Genomic DNA, 14,946 nt, shown 5'->3' on the forward strand with positions numbered 1-14,946 from the left:
TCATATGTCTCTGGGCCCTCTGTATGTTCTCCTCAGAGAAATGTCTATTTGGGTCCTTTGCCCACTTTTTAATTGAATCATTTGTCTTCCTGGTGTGGAATCATGTGAGTTACTTCTATATTTTCAACATCAAATCCTTGTCTGAGGTATCATTGACAAATATGTTTTTCTATGTGGTTCGTTCCCTTTCCATTTTTATTGATGTTTTCTTTAGCATACAAAAGCTTTTTAGTTTGATGAAGTCCCATTTGTTTATTCTGTCCTTTATATCCCTTGTCCTAGGGGATATGTTAGTGAAAATGTTGCTGCATGGGGCATCTGAAATTTTCCTGCCTCTTTTACTCTAGGAATTTTATGGTGTCATGGCCTATATTTAAGTCTTTTATCCATCTTGAATTTATTTGGTGTATGGTGTCAGTTGGTGGTCTAGTTTCACTTTTTTGCATGTACTTGTCCAGATCTCCCAACACCATTTATTAAAGAGTCTATTTTTACTCCATTTTATGTTTCTGATGCCTTTGTCAAATATTAACTGACCATTTTCACATAAGTTTATTTCTTGGCTCTCTATTTTGTTCTATTGGTCTATGTGTCTGTTCTTATGCCACTACCAGGCTGTTTTGATTACAGTGGCCTTGTAATACAGTTTGGTATCAGGTATTGTGATCCCTCCCACTTTGCTCTTTTTTCTCAAAATTGCTGAGGCTATTCAGGGTTGTTTATGGTTCCATATAAATTTTTGAAATGTTTGTCTTATATTTGTGAAGTACATCGTTGGTATTTTGATAAGGATTGTGTGGAATCTATAGGTTGCTTTGAATATTATGCACATTTTAATAATGTTAATTATTCCAGTCCCTGAGCATAGTATATGCTTCCATTTATTTGTGTCTTGGTAAAAAGTAAGTAATATTAATTCTAGATTTTTTTTTTACTGCTAAATTTGATGACAGATTTGGATTTCAAAAATAAGTTACTAATAATTTTCTAAATGGTAGACATACTATTTAATATTCTAATCAACAGTTAGTATTTTATTAACACTTACTATTACTGCTTATACCTATTTTACCTAAAATTTTAAAAACAAACTTTACTATGAATACTACAGTTTTTAAAGACTTAGTACTATAATAGTACATAGCTGTCTAAAAAATTTTGTTGGAACTTAAATTATTTACCTCATTTGTATTTTTATATGATTTTGACAAAATTCTATAGTTACTTCAGATATGCTTAGTCTAAAACTAACTGTATAGTTACTTGGAACTTTCTCTTGTGTTCCTTACTTTGACTAAAGGCATCATCAAAAAGCTGGTTGTTGGGGTGATCAGCTGGGACTGATCTTGAAATTTTTTCTCTCTCTTCACACTGACAATACCTGGTCAAGAAGAATGATAGATGTTTACATCCAATTATTAGATTAATTTGAGTTGTTATATCTCATAAAAACTAATTTGGAGACAAGATTTTAGCTGAGGCCCTAACTTCAGTGGGCCCCTTTCATCATTTCTCCATCCAGTTATCAGAGAGAGATAGATGCCTGTTTCAGGCTAGATCCTCAGTTGCCTGTATGTTCCTGTCCAAACTTGTTAGCATAGCATATACCATATGATGTCCAATCACTTGGGGCTGAAGTTCTGTTAGGTGTGGAACACTGAGGAAGGCCTTCACCAGTGCAGATAAATCTCCCTGGGCCACCCAGAGCATGCCATGTTGTCAGTACAAAAGCAGTGGTCCATAAAGGATAAGTTGCCTGGGAAGGAGTGGGTCAATAGAAGGTAGAGCCACACAGGTGAAGTGATGTACGAAAGCCAGGGCAGGATGAAAGAAAAAGATAAAAGACTGTATAATGAAGCAGGAAACAAAAAGAAGAGATTCTTTTTAAACATTTTATTTAAAATTAATAAAATGATACACAGTTGCAGGTTAATGGCAATTCAGTGAATTTAGTAAACATTTTCACAAGCATTTAGATTCTTCACTGACATTAAACATTTTAGACTATGTAATCAAAGTCGTTTGAAATTTCAAAAAATTTTATCAGCTTTATTTTCCTCAAATATAAATTTGATTTTGACCCAAGGTTTAAAAAAATAAATACATTTCTATCTATCTATCTATCTATCTATCTATCTATCTATCTATCTATCATCTATCTATCTATCTATAGAGAGAGAGAGAGAAGGAGAAAAGGAGGTAGAGAAATATCATTGTGAGAGAGAAACATGGATAGGTAGCCTCTCGCATGTGCCCTAATGGTCATGAATCTGCAAAGCAGGCTTGTGCCCTGACCAGAACTGGGACAGGAGACCTTTCGCTTTGCAGAAGGACACACAACCAATAACCACACTGGTCAGGGATTGGCCCAAGATTTTATTGCAGACACATTATTTTCCATCTGTTACCAGCTTCTTTTGGCTACTTTATTTGCTTGGCATGTTTCTTTAACAACTTGAGGGGCTCATTCTTTGTATTTTTCTACTTCTGCCTTTAGCTGTTCCCTTTGGTCTCTGACTGAAGAAACTCCTTTGGTAGCATGGTTTGCTTTCCAATCTTGTGTCTTTACTTAGCCAATTTTAGCTTTCTGCAGATTTGCATTCTTTTGTTTTTTTCTCAGATAACAGATTCTAGAAACTCCAGCTTCCATTTCCTTACATGAAGAGCTTTACTTGGAAAAGCCTGATAATAATTAGATATTCCAAACCTCTCACAGTCAACCATACTATCACCTACTAAGCTTTGAAGGACTTTGCTGACACAGAAAGAAATACCTTTCTTTCCAGGAGCGATGTTTTCCACATCTTCTACTGAAATACATCTTCTATGTCAAAAAATAATTCCATCATGTGGGCTATCTTTTCCTCTTGCACTAGTCCTTTAATCTTTGATAGGACTTAACTCATCATAGCCTGCAAGGTGTGGTGCTTACCTAGTAAAGCAACTAACTCTCTACCAACCAGCGATTTCTGCTCCTTGATAAAAATCAACAGAGTTTTATAGAAATTGTATGTCATAAAGTGAAGATTTGTTAGGTTACTTTTGAAATTGTGAGCAATTCTGAAATGTGCTGTACGTGTTACAGTACATAAAACCACTCAGTTGTCAAAAATCAAGACAGCCATACTTGGGTTCTAGGGTGTCCAACTGTACCTCCTTTCCACTGCCACTGGTATTTTCTTTACTTGCTCTTTTTTTTTTAATTGAGATAACATATGTTAACAATGCTAAATAAATTTTAAGTATACAGGGATTTTGTCCTCATATTTTCTATTTTTATTATATTTCTATATTTTATTATATTTTATTGATTATTGTGGACAGCCAAGCAGGATAATGCATGCCAAGGGAGTTAGAAGCAGGTCTTGGGGTCAGCACAGCTGCCCTAGGCCATGGATGATTGCCTGATAGATTGTTGTAAGAAAGGAATGATTTGGCTGCTTGCTATATCACTGTACCAAGAAGGAGCTGCAAATGATCTTAAAAAATAAAATGTACCTAGCCTTGTGGTTTGTCTTTCTCACACTCTGCTTCAAAGCTGGCTCAATATATACAGCCTAACTTCACCAATAAACAGTTTCCTCCTCTGCATCCCAGAGAAGGGACTTCACCTGACCCCACTTTGATTTGTCTCTTTATTTCTTAATTCCCTGTCACCTTCCCTCACCTTCCCTCGGAACCTGACCAATCCAAACATGCTGGTCACATCGAGGCAGATTATGTTATTACAGTTGTCTTGATTTTCCCCTCTTTTCCCCCCTCCACCCAGTATCCTCCGCTCCCTCAGGCAATCCTCCTACATTGTTCATGTCCATGGATCATTCCTATAAATACTCTGGCTACTCTATTTCCTATACTGTACTTTATATCCTCGTAGCTATTCTGTAACTACCTATTTGTACTTCATCCCCTTATCTCTTCACCCATTATACCTGTCTCCCCTCCCACCTGGCAACCATCTGGTAACTAACTTCTTTTTCTCTTGCTTTTCAGAGTCTCTCTTTACCTTTAACCTTTGACTTTTTAATAATGACATGTCTTGGAGTGGGCCGCTTTGCATCAATTGTAATTAGGGCTCTCTGCACTTCCTGGACTTGCCTACTTCCTTCACCAAATTAAACTTTTCTTTCACTATTTTTAGATGTATTTCCAATTTTTTGTTCTTTCTCTTGTCCTTCTGGAACCCCTATGAGGCAAACATTGGACCTCTTATAGTTTTCCCAGAGACTATTTATGCTATCCTCCTTTTTTTGGATTCTTTTTTCTTCTCCTTGTTCTACAAAATTGTATTTTGGTTCCTTATGTTCCAAATCATTGATCTGATTCTTGTCTTCATCTATTCTACTGTTGTTTTCCTGTAAATTGTTCTTTATTTCAATTATTGTATCCTGTATTTCTGACTTGATTTTTCTTATGCTCCTGAGGTCCTCTCTAAGTTACTTGAGCATCCTTATAACCAGTGTTTCGAACTCTGCACCTGATAGATTGCTTATCTCCATTTCATTTAGCTCTTTTTCTGGAGTTTTGATCTGTTCTTTCATGTGGGCCATGTTTCTTTGTCTCCTTGTTTTGGAAGCCTCCCTGTGTTTCCTTCTATGTATTAGGTAGACCTGCTTTGACTCCATGTCTTGGTATTGTGGCCTAATGCAATATGTGTCATGTATGGTTCCATGGCACAGTCTCCCCTATCACCAAAGCTGGGAACTTGAGATGTGGCCTTTGAGTGGGCTGACTATACACTACTCTTGTAGTTGAGCCTTGGTTGCTATTGGCAGATCAATGGAAGGGATTTACCCTGGCCAGTCAGCTGCAAGGATTGACTGTGACCACTTACTACCAACAGTGAAGGGGCAGGGTGGTGGTGCTCTGAAGTGTTCTGTAGCTCTCCTTTGGGTGCATTGGCCCTGGGGATTCCACTGTGGTACAGTCCAAGGTCAGCCCCCACCTGTGTTTTTCCCAGGACACCCTGTGTGAGCTGTAAAGCAATCTGAAAATGGCTACTACTTATGCAAGGCTTGGAGGTTCTCAAGCAAAATTAGCTGTGAATCTTATCTGGCTCCTACTAGGGCTCATTGGAGCCATCTTGTTTAATAGGATTTAGGAGCCCAGAACAGACATTCTAATGGAAAAGCAACTTTGGTGGGCCTGTATATAGGGTGGAGCAAAGTGTCTGTGGATGTACAATATCAGATCCTCTGGGTCACAGTGTTAACCAGGTTGATGGAATCTCAGATATGGCACCTCCCTACTGGCTCTGTGAGTGGAGGGCTCAACAAAGGGATAATGGCCTCTGCTCTCTCCTGTATACCATTGGTGCCCTTCAAGCTGCCACCCCAGTGCTGGAGCTCAAAGAGAGCAAGTCTGAGTAGGCGAGTTCCACAAGAGGAACTGCTTAGGCCTCCAGCAGCCTCCCACACCCTCAAACCCTGTTGGTTTTCATATCCAGAAGTTGTGGGCACTTATCTTCCTGGCACTGCAATCCTGGGCTGGGAGGCCTGGTGTGGGTCTGGGACTCCTCACTCCTGAGATATCTCATCTGAATTCTTATCCACGTGGGTGTGGGTCCAGCTCAATCCCTGTCCATGCCCCTTCTATCAGTGTGAATGGATGTGGTGTCTTCAATTCTATACTTGTCATATTTACATTCAACTCAATTTTTGATGTTTCTGAGTGATGGTTGTTCTATATTTTAGTTATGATTTTGATGTGGTTGTGCTAAGAAGCTAGCCATGTTTGCCTACGTCACCCTCTTAACCAAAAGCCCTGTCTGCTCATTTTACTTGTTTTTCCATGCAGTAATATGTCTCAGAAACTTTATTTATTTATTTATAATATATTTTATTTATTATGCTATCACAGTTGTCCCATTTTCCCTCATTTATTCCCTTCCACCCTGCACACCCCCTCCTACCCACATTCCCCACTTTTGCTCATGTCCGTGGGTTACACATATAAGTTCTTTGGCTTTTACATTTCCTATACTATTCTTAACTCCTCCTATTTTCTACCTACCATTTATGCCACTTATTCCCTGTACCTTTTTCCTCTCTCTTCCACTTGCAGTCCCCCACTGATAACCCTCCATTTCTGTGATTCTGTTCCTGTTCTAATTGTTTGCTCAGTCTATTTTTGTTTTCAGGTTTGGTTAATAGCTGTGAATTTGTTGTCATTTTACTTTTTATATTTTTGGCCTTTTTCTTAGATAAGTCCCTTTAACATTTCATATAATAAAGCCTTGGTGATGATGAACTCCTTTAACTTGACCTTATCTGGGGAGCTCTTTGTCTGCCCTTTCATTCTAAATGATAGCTTTGTTGGATAGAGCAATCTTGGATGTAGGTCCTTGACTTTCATGACTTTGAATACTTATTTCTAGTTCCTTCTTCCCTGCAAGGTTACTTTTGAGAAATCAGCTGATCATCTAATGGGAATTGTCAAAAGGGAACTCCTCTATAGGTAACAGTCTCCTTTTCTCTTGCTGCTTTCAAGATGCTCTCATTTTTCATCTTGGGTAATGTAATTATGATGTGCATTGGTCTGTTCCTCCTTGGGCCCAACTTCTTTGGGACTCTTTGAGCTACCCGGACTTCCTGGAAATCTATTTTTTTTGCCAGGTTGGAGTAGTTCTTCATTATTTTTTCAAAGAAGTTTTCAATTTCTTGCTTTTCCTCTTTTCCTTCTGGTACCCTATGATTCAGATATTGGAATGTTTAAAGATGTCCTGGAAGTTCCTAAGCCTCTCCTCATTTTTTTTGATTCTTGTGTCTTTATTCTGTTCTTGTTGAATATTTCTTCCTTCCTTCTGGTTCAAACTGTTGATATGAGCCTTAACAGGCTTGTTTCCTTAACGGATTTGTTTCCTTCCTGCCACTGTTGGTTCCCTGTACCTTTTCCTTTATTTCACTTTTCATAGCCTTCACTTTTTCCTCTAATTTGCCACCACATTCAATCAATTCTGTTAGCATGCTGATCAACAGTGTTTTGAACTGTGCTTCTGATAGGTTGGCTATCTCTTTGTTGCTTAGTTGTATTTTTTCTGGAGCTTTGATCTGTTCTTTCATTTAGGCCATTTTTTTTTGTCTTGGTGCTTCTGTTATATAGTAAGGGGTGGAGCCTTAGGTGTTCACTGGAGTGGGATAACCCATTCTGCATTGTGAACCTGTATATGGGGGAGGGGTTTGAGAGTGAACAATGCTGCTTGCTCTGCTGGTTTTTAGTCACTTCCCCCACTACCCACAATCAAATCAGGCCCTTCTAGTGCTGATTCCTGGGTGGATGGGTTTGTGTACATTTTAAGACCCTGTGGGTCTCTCCAAAGAACTCTTCCTTGGGGCTGAGAGTTTCTCTTACTGCGGCAACCTCCACAGGTGTTTTCAGTCAGAGGCTTTGGGGTTTTATTTCTCCACACACTGGAACCCTGGGTTATGTGGGCTATCCTGCTCCCCAGTTGTTTCTCCTGGTTAGTACACATACTAATGTGGGACTGCCTGCTCCTCCAGCCACTGCCTCACCCTCCTGGTTGTCTAGCGGATGCCTTGCCATGAGTCCTCTCTGCCCTGCTGCCCATTTCTGCCCCTCCTACTGGTATGAATGAATGTTTCTTCCTTGATTATTGGATCTCCATACAGTTGGATTTTCTGTCAGTTCTGGTTGTTTTTTGTTTTTAAATTTGTTGTTGTCTTTCTATTGGTTGTACAGGAAGCACAGTGTGTCTATCTAAGCCTCCATCTTGTCTGGAAGTCCCCTCTCTTGGAAACTTTAAATATCAGTACAAATAAGTCTATCTTACTCTTTTTAGTGGTCGAATGCTGTTTCATAGCGTTACACTATAATTTTTTAACACCTGCCATAATAAACATGCAGGCCTTTTCAAATTGTTTTGCTCTTTTTACAATTTCAGAAAGTAGAATTTTTAGTTTTTTTTAATGTATGGACTTCGATATGTATAAAATGAATTTTTATATTCAGTATAAAATAAGACTCTTACCCGTACATGAACAGCCCATGTTTTCATCATCAATGTAAAATGTCACTTATTATATTTTACAATATGTGTAATTCTGTTTCTTGTCTCACTTTTTCTATTTCTTATTTAAGGCCACACTGTTTTAATTATTTATAATAATAAAGTGTTTGCATATCTGTACAGCAAATTAATCTATATTGTAATTATTTTCTAAAGCATTAAGGTATTCTTGCCATGTGCTTTATTTCCTTAATAAACTAGAAACAATTTGTAAAAGTGTGGAATCTTTTTATTTAGATTTAGATTGATAGAATAATTGAGTAGTATTGACTTTTTAAAAGCGCATTGACTTTAGAGAGAGGAAGGGGGAGAAAGAGAGAGACATTGATTTGTTGTTCCTCTTATTTTTGCACTTATTGTTTGATTCTGTATGTACTCTTAACGGGGGACCAAACCTGTAACTTGGTATATAGGGGTGATGCTCTAACCATCTGAACTACCTTGCCTGGGATGGTAGCATTGATGTTTTATTTATTTATCTTTAGAGGGGAAGGGAAGGAGAGGAGGAAAGAAATATCAATGTATGGTTGCCTGTTGTGCATCTCCTGCTGGGAACTGGCCTGCAACCCAGGCATGTGCCCTGACTGGGGTTCGAAACTGCAACCCATTGCTTCACAGTCCAGTGCTCAATCCACTGAGCTACACCAGCCAGGGCTCTTCTGATGACCTTAAGCAACATAAAAGTTGTTCTTCTTATTATAAAACTGAGGCGATGTAATTTTGCATAGCATGTAACTTTCCCTTTTATGTAAGAGAGCAGTACATAACAAAATTATAGGACAATTTCAGATTAAAGATAATTTTAAGTTCTCATCAGGATTTTCTTTTTCCTTTTTTAAAGATTTTTCTTTATTTATCTTTAGAGGGGAAGGGAAGGAGAGAGGGAGAGAAATATCGATGTATGATTGCCTCTCATGTGTCCCCCGCTGGGAACTGGCCGGCAGGGAACAGGCCTGCAACCCAGGCATGTGCCCTGACTGGGAATCGAACTGCGATTGTCTGGTTCGCAGGCCCGTGCTCAATCCACTGAGCTACACCAGCCAGGGCCTAGGATTTTCTTAGCTCCTAATTTTCAAATGCTTTGTCATAGCTGTTCCTGTCCCAGTAGTAGCCATGCAAAAAAATGAAAATAGTGCATTGTGTAGGCACATGGGCACATTAAGCTGCAGAAACAGAGAGAGAAAACATAGTGACAAAGTGGAGAGGAAAGCTAGAATGACATATTAGAGACTGTTTTCCCCAGCACAGTTCAGGAATCAGGAATTACCCTGAAAATCTAGGATGAAGAAATAAATTGTCACCACCAGCAATGGAGATGTGGGGAGGAAAGAAAGATTTAAGGAGAAACATAAGCAGTTCAGTCATTTTTTATCTTGAATTGGCAGTGACATAAAGCATTCAAATAGAAATGTAGCCAGAAATATGCAACTAGACAGGTATCAAAATAGCCTCATAAATTAACTTTTACAAAACAGGTACCAATATCTACCAGGCCAGAAGAAAAAAATTAAAGTTATTTTTCCTGCTTTGTGTTTGAGAACAGGCAGACTGATGCTACATTTTAGGGAAGTTTAGTCAATGTTTTCTACTTTTTACAAGACTTCAAAATTACTGGGAGTCTAAGTTTACACATGAAAGAGCATACCTCTTCTCCAGCAACTTAATTTATGAATCCTAGAAAATATTTGATAATACCATAACTCAAAATGTTAGATGAAATTGTTGGGGGAAAAAGTGGTCATTTATATTTTTTTAATATTTCTTTTGAGTAAACACAAAAGGAAAATGGGCAATGATTCCAAAGTCTATACGATTGTGTGTGTGTATGTGTGTGTGTGTGTGTGTGTTTTTTTTTTTACAGAGAGGAGACAGTATAAAATTAATTGATGGCTAAGTTATTCATCCTGAACTGTCCCCAAGTGTTCACTGGTATTGAGGACTTCACTGGTGTTGAGGACAGAGTTGCTAAAACAAAGTCTGATTCCTGCCTCAACGATGCTTCCAGCTCACACTGGGGTTGGAAGGTATAAACAAATATTAGCACCATAGTAGATGTCTGAACATGTGCTATATTAATTTTTATTGCTCATGTAAATTTCCATTAGTTCTTTGTTTCTTTTGTTATTTTTCTGATATTATTTCTTTCTGTTTATTCTCATTCTGCCATTACCTTCAGGCGTCTATCATCTTTCATAGGGATTTACACAAAAGGCCTCTCAGCCCTTCTCTCCCTAATTCACATCTTTAAATTCCTTCTAGAGCACAACTGGGGTTATCTCACTCCATGCTCAAGAACTTAAGTGGTCTCCCATTGCCCATCACAATAAATGCAGATATCTCAGTAGAGCATCTGGCATCCGAATGCATCCATTTAATCCAGATTTATCTCCCACTGCCTCGGATTGCTAAACAGTTGTTTAGACCTAGGATATTTTTCCTTTCCTTACTGTCTTTTGTGGAAATTCTTATCATATCAAATGCTTCCTCCCTGTGGAAGTTTCTGACTCCTATGTTATTCAGTGATTTCCTCAAATGCGTGGACTATTTTTTGCTCCTCCCATCTCTAAGCACAGTTCTCACCAGGTACTCAGCCAATATTTCTGGAAGAAATTTCTCACTTTTGTAATACAGAGATACTTCTGTTTCTGTGATTGCTCTCTGCATTTTATAGGACTATGTATGTATTTCTTATGTTCTCCCATAGATTATAAATTGTTTGAGAGCAGCGCTATTTGGTCAGGTTTTCATTCATGCATGCAGCACAGTCAGGTGAAGAGCTAGGTATTAAGCAGGTAGGGGCTGGGGAGCATGGTTGGTCAGAAGTCTCTCCTAGAAGGCAATGCATAACAATAAATAAAATTCATCTGGTTCTGGAGTGAGAACATGGGACTTCTAGAAGAAACCACTAGACTGTAACATCTGTGTAGACATTCAGTTAATTATTGCATTTTCAGTCTTGTATAGAGTAGGAAGCTTAATAAGTAATTCTTGAATAAATGAATGAATGAGTGAATGAATGAAGTGAAAAGGAGCATGATTTGTGCAGAAAGCCACAAGCCTGCGGATGGTGTGGACGTTTGAAATGAGGCTGGAAGCACAGAAATAACCTGAGTTCCGTCAAAGAGGCGTTGCCTGCAGTTAAGCCACCCTGACAGCACTGTGGCAAGGCGGCTGGAGGACAGTGGCAGAGGCAGATGTTTGCTTAAGCCTCTGGGACTTGTGTAAAGGCTAGAGTTGAGAAGGACAAGTCCAATGGCAAGAAGAAGGATAATAAAGCCTTTGTAGTAGATCAGGCCTGAAAATGGGTAGTTTGGTTGTGGAAAAGGCGAGGAATGTGAGAAAATCAGCATGCTTTGATAATTGATTAAAGATGGGTTGTGGGAGGTAAAGTAAACAACATTTAGATGGTGGTTTCATTAACTTAAAAATATGGAAAGGAGAGCTCTTTTATGAGGAAAGATGATGAGCTTTCCCATTGGGATATGTTAATTGTATCTAAATAAAATTAAAAGTGGGAGTTGGAGAGAGACCTACCTAGTCTAGCAGCTATATATAGTAAGTGTTCAGTTAAATCATGCTGACTTCAATCAACTTGTAATGGAGAAGCCATTTTTCCTTTACCTTTTTTCACCTGTGACTTACATTAAAACAGTTAAATGCTAGGCATACTAGGGCCAAAATGTGCCCATTAACACAAGTTTTGATCAAATTAATGACAGGATATTGTAGGTAGCACCTTTAAAGTAAATGTCACAATATGTGCTTAAACATACACACTTTAAAAATTAGAGATGAAAATACTGCTTGATAGATTCTCCCTGGATACTTCAAAGCTATTCAGAAGGTCAGTAAATACCCAGTCAAAGACTGTCTGATGAGGAGAGCACATTACCTTTAACTGTCCTTTTACAAGGAAGATAGATTGTCATTAAACTGACAAACAGTCTCAACTTCCTTTTGGAAGCCCAAAAGACAGACTCATTGACTTTATTTTTAAGATCTTTTCCCTCTGTAACCTTCAGAGAAATGCCAGCAATTATAGAAAAGGTGAACCCACAGACCAAACAATCTGAAAACTATTAAACACTGCATCCTCAACATCCTTTGGAGAAATAGAATTTATTGCAACTTGATGTAATTATTTAAATATATTTCAATGTAAATTACAATGTATGCATTTTGATAATAACTTTCAAAATCAAGACGTCAGTTTCACCTGCCTCCCTGTGAAGTAAAATTTTAAAATACAAAATCCCTTTTCAAGTCTATAACTATTTGATCATAATTGAATACACAGATATAAATATGTTGCTGATCATTTCAACAATTGTAAAGTAAACACTAAACTATTTTTTTTTAGCATTTTGTGGTTAAGTAAAGCACATTTATACCAGTGTGGTTGTTAGAACTTTACACAATTTTGCAAATGTGCTTCGCATTACTTACTTGCACCACTTTTAGGTGAAGTACATGGGAGCAAATATTTGGGCAAAACATTTTATATTCCCATAGGTTTCACCGTAAAAATTAGCCCTTGCACAAATGATTTTATTTCTTTATAACATTTCAGGAATATGTAGTATAGAAAGCAACAAGAATATAGCACTGAATGACCTACAAAATGCCATCTTAAATGATTTACTATTAGAAAAATATAATTTTTGTTTTGCAACAATAGGTTGCAATTAATGTTTGATGATATTTTGTGATTCATCTAGTATTCTCTTCTCACTTCTGTTTTAAAAATCATCATATTTAATTTTTTATGGTAGTACAGTTGTCTCAAATTTTTCCTCTTTGACCCCTTCATCCAGCCCCCTCTACTTCCTCAGACAAGCACCACACCATTGCCCCATGTGCATGGGTTTTGCATATATGTTATTTGGCTGTTTCCTGTGCTGTACTTTACATCCCCACGATTATTCTGTAACTACCAATTTGTGCTTTTTGTTGTTGTTTTTTACTTTTTATTTCATAATCATAAACTGAACTCTGCAAACCAGCAGAGTTCAGTTTATGGAGCCACAGAACTGTGTGGAGAGCGCAAAGATTATAGAACATTCCAAGCAAATGGGGGTGAAGGGGTGCTCTCCTGAGCTACAGAAGGAATGGTCTGGTGGTTAAGATAAAACACAAGTCAAATGTATTAGAGTTGTCCACAGTTAGTAATGTGATCTTCTTGCTGGTCTTGCTATTCCTAGACCTGTAGCACTCCATGGCTGTCACAATATCCATGCCTTCTTCTACCTGGCCAAAGTCTAGATGCTTGCCATCCAGCCACTCAATCTTGGCAGTGCCTGTGAAAAACTGGGAACAGTTTATGTTGGGTCCAGCATTTGCCATGGACAAGATGCCTGGACCTGTGTACTTCAGGATGAAATTCTCATCATCAAATTTCTCTCTGTAGATGGACTTGCCACCTGTGCCTGTTGTGGCATGGGAAGGCACCATCCTGGCATGCAAATCCTAGAATAATTCTGTGAAAGCAGGAGCCTTTATAACTAAACCCTTACTTCCCAGTGCTCAGAGCAGGAAAGTTTTTTGCTGTCTTTGGAAATAGCTTTGTTTGCAAACAGCTTGAAGGAGACGTGGCCCAAAGTCTTGTGGTTGGCAGCAATGCCCAAGAATGTGGTGGGGTTGACCATGGCTGAGCACGGGAAGGTCCAAGGTGGCAGAAGTGTCTGCAAGACCCCAATTTGTACTTTTTAATTCCTTCACCCTTTTCACCCAACCCCCTGATTCCCCTTCCATATGGCAAACATCAAAACATTTTCTATATCTATGATTCTGTTTCTGTTCTGGTTGTTTGTTTATATTGTTTTTTAGATTCAATTGTTGATAGATATGTATTTATTGTCATTCTATTGTTCATATTTTTATCTCTTCTTAAAGAAGATTTGTTAATATTTCATATAGTACTGGTTTGGTGATGATGAACTCCATTAGCTTTTTCTTGTCTGAGAAGCTGTTTATCTGCCCATTGATTCTAAATAATATCTTGCTAGGTAGCGTATCTTGGTTGTATTCTTATTTTTCATGACTGAATATTTCTTGCCAATCCCTTCTAGCCTGTAAAATTTCTTCTGAGTAATTAGTTGACAGTCTTATAGGGGCTCCCTTATAGGTAACGAACTGCTTTTCTCTTGCTGCTTTTAAGAGTATCTCTTTGTATTTTACCTTTGGCATTTTAATTATGATGTATTTTTAAGTGGGCCCATTTGGGTCCATCTTGTTTGGGACTCTATGCTTCCTGGACTTGCATGTCTATTTTCTTCACCAAGTTAGGGAAGTTTTCTGTCATTATTTTTTTTCAAATAGGTTTCCAATTTCTCCCTTTTTCTCTTCTCCTTCCAGTACCACTGTAATGAAAATGTGGAATGCTTGAAGTTGTCTCAGAGGCTCCTCATATATTTTCACTTTTTTAAATTCTTTTTTCTTCTTGCTATTTTGATTGGTTGTTGTTTTTTTTTCTTCCTTATGTTCCAAATCACCAATTTGATCCTTGGCTTCATCCACTCTATTATTGATTCCCTATAAATTGTTCTTTCAATTAGTGTAGCCTTTATTTCTGACTGGATTTTATTTATGCTGTTGAGGTCTTCATTAAGTACCTTGAGCATCCTTACAACCAGTGTTTTGAACTCTGCATTTGATAGATTGCTTATCTTCATTTTATTTAGTTCTTTTTTCTGGAGTTTTGATCTGTTTTTTGATTTGAGCCATGCTTATCTTCTCATTTTGATAGCCTCCCTGTGTTTATTTTGTATTAGGCAGAGCAACTACATCTCCCAGGCTTGGTACCATGGCCTAATGTAGTATGTGTCCTGTAGGGTCCAGTGGCACAGCCTCTCCTGTTACCCAAGCTGCATACTCAAGGTGCTCCCACTGTGTGGGCTGTATTAAGCCCTCCTGTTGTAGTT

At 38.1% G+C, this 14,946-nt stretch overlaps 2 pseudogenes; both read right to left on the bottom strand.

The window, feature by feature from the left end:
* Positions 1-1,999: 1,999 nt before the first annotated feature.
* Positions 2,000-7,817, bottom strand: LOC128626746 (meiotic nuclear division protein 1 homolog; annotated as a pseudogene).
* A 5,306-nt stretch (positions 7,818-13,123) lies between these two features.
* Positions 13,124-13,671, bottom strand: LOC128626747 (peptidyl-prolyl cis-trans isomerase A-like; annotated as a pseudogene).
* Between the last annotated feature and the right edge of the window lie 1,275 nt (positions 13,672-14,946).

Source organism: Artibeus jamaicensis, unplaced genomic scaffold (genome assembly GCF_021234435.1).
Source record: "Artibeus jamaicensis isolate MK-2021 breed Jamaican fruit bat unplaced genomic scaffold, CSHL_Jam_final scaffold_916, whole genome shotgun sequence".
Taxonomy (NCBI): Eukaryota; Metazoa; Chordata; class Mammalia; order Chiroptera; family Phyllostomidae; genus Artibeus; species Artibeus jamaicensis.